General features: G+C 39.7%; 1 non-coding gene across 1 annotated transcript; it reads left to right on the forward strand.

Moving 5' to 3' along the window:
• The first annotated feature begins 1,500 nt into the window (after positions 1-1,500).
• On the forward strand, positions 1,501-1,605 carry LOC139001405 (small nucleolar RNA SNORA18). The gene has a single exon (XR_011469996.1). It is a non-coding gene; the product is annotated as a small nucleolar RNA SNORA18 (small nucleolar RNA).
• Positions 1,606-2,271: the final 666 nt, after the last annotated feature.

Genomic DNA, 2,271 nt, shown 5'->3' on the forward strand with positions numbered 1-2,271 from the left:
GTGCTCCAGAAATGTTAGCTCTAAAATTATCTGCAGTATCTTTCCCTTCACACGCTGTAGTTTTATTTAATGCATGACTATATGTTCTCCTCTGGTGATGGTTGTGGTGAAAATGCCACACGGTGTGTGTGTGTGAGATAAATGTAGTTGAACATAGAATGTCCACTTTTATTTATTTTCAGAATTTTTAAGTTGATTTCAGAGAGGGAGAGAGAGATAGAAATATCATTGATGACAGAGGATCATCAGATTGGCTGTCTCTTGCACACCCCCACCGAGGATTGAGCCGGGAACCCGGGCATGGGCCCTGACCGGGAATTGAGCCTGGTTGATGCTTAACCACTGAGCCACGCCGGCAGGGGCTGTTTTTATTTTTATGTCCTACTGAAAAAGTGTTTTATGACTCAAGTTGCATCCATTGCAAGGTAGAAGCAGTCTCTATGCAGCATGACGCCTCCCCTGGATGGAAGGCCGAGGAGCTGCCTTTGATTATGGGTGACATCTCCTCTTCATAACAGTCCATTTCTTCAGATGCTCCTGTCGAGGATGAACCACCACAGGGGCCATACGTGCTTATGTTGGCAGTGGCTCCACCTCAGAAAAAGAGTTTTCTCTTGACAGCAGAGTGTGGGCGCCAATCTAACCAAGAGCACTTGAGGTGTGACCAGGTTAGTAGGTTAGAACAGCTGTAATTCAGAGTCCCCAAGCTGCATAACTATCTTAACTGATATGACAAGAAATTACCTAACAATTTGAAGCCTGCATAGCAAATATTCTGTATCTTTTCACATGACACTTTATATTTGCATAAGAACCCATTTCAACGTTTAAAAGTGCCTTCACATCTATTATCTCTTTTAACCCTGACCAGGACCCCATCCTTCATTAGGTCTCTTAGTGTCATAAGAAGAAATAGCAGGCTGAATCCAGGAGGGGCGCCATGCTGGGTACCTGATCCATGTTATTTTCAATCCTCACAACAACACAGTCCAGGCCTCTTTGTTTTTTAAAAAAATAGTGTTACCTTATTTGTGTGACTATTAAATAATATATCATTTAGTCTTTACTTGCTTTTGAGTTACTGCTGAACACATTGGTAATTTAAAATTGTGTATGGTATCTTTCACATGATCATAATTTTTATTTATTTTTTCTTATTTCTTATTATATTTTATTGTTGACACTATTACATATGTTTCCATTTTCCACCCCACCAACTTCGCCTACCCCTCCCAGCTCCGGCTTTCCTCTGGCCATCACCACACTGTTGTCTGTGTCTATGGGTTATGCCTGTATGTTCTTTGGCTAATCTCTTCACCTTCTTTCATTCAGTCCCCCCCTTTTCCCTCCTCTCTGACACCTGTCAGTCTGTTCCATGTATCCATGCCTCTGTTTCTATTTTATTCATCAATTTATTTTGTTCATTAGATTCCACATGTAAGAGAGATCATATGGTATTGGTCCTGGAGATTGTGATCATAATTAAAAAAAATATTTTCAGTGGAGGTCTATCTTGATGGGTCTTTTTCTGTAAACTTACATTGTTGGAAACGCCTCATGGAGTAAATATGTGTTAGATCTGTGGGGAGGAACTACATGACAGAGCTGCTAAAACTATGAAAGAACTAACAGTCAAAAACATTTTTAAAAAATCTTAGGTATTGTTTTACCCAAGGATCTGTACTGTTCCAGGGTGTGACTGGTTAGGAGTGAATATGATTTCAACTTATTTATGTTTAGAGATTGTCTGAAATTGAGAACCAGGCAGAACCATCTACTCTGACCCTACAGTGGTGGAGAAGTTTTGAAGTATGTCCATAGTCAAGAGAAGATCAAAGAAGCCCAACTAAAAGAACTATGGACTGATGGACATGACAACTGTGGATTGAATAAAAGTTCTTTTTAAAAGGACTATCTTGGCCCTAACCGGTTTGACTCAGTGGACAGAGTGTCGGCCTGCGGACTGAAGGGTCCCAGGTTTGATTCTGATCAAGGGCATGTACCTTGGTTGCAGGTACATCCCCAGTAGGAGGTGTGCAGGAGGCGGCTGATGGATGTTTCTAACTCTCTATTTCTCTCCCTTCCTCTCTGGAAAAAATCAATAAAATATATTAAAAAAAGGACTATCTTGAAGATTAAGACTTAAACTCAGGAGAAACTAAGGCAATGGAAAGAATCACAATATGTGAAATTCCTTAAATAAAGATTTATTAATTTTAAATAATTTTGCCTGTTACACATAAAAATACCTTTATGCTTTAAAATATATGT

The sequence above is a fragment of the Myotis yumanensis genome, unplaced genomic scaffold (genome assembly GCF_028538775.1).
Source record: "Myotis yumanensis isolate MYYU_CA2020_CCGP unplaced genomic scaffold, mMyoYum1.0.hap1 SCAF_1, whole genome shotgun sequence".
Taxonomy (NCBI): Eukaryota; Metazoa; Chordata; class Mammalia; order Chiroptera; family Vespertilionidae; genus Myotis; species Myotis yumanensis.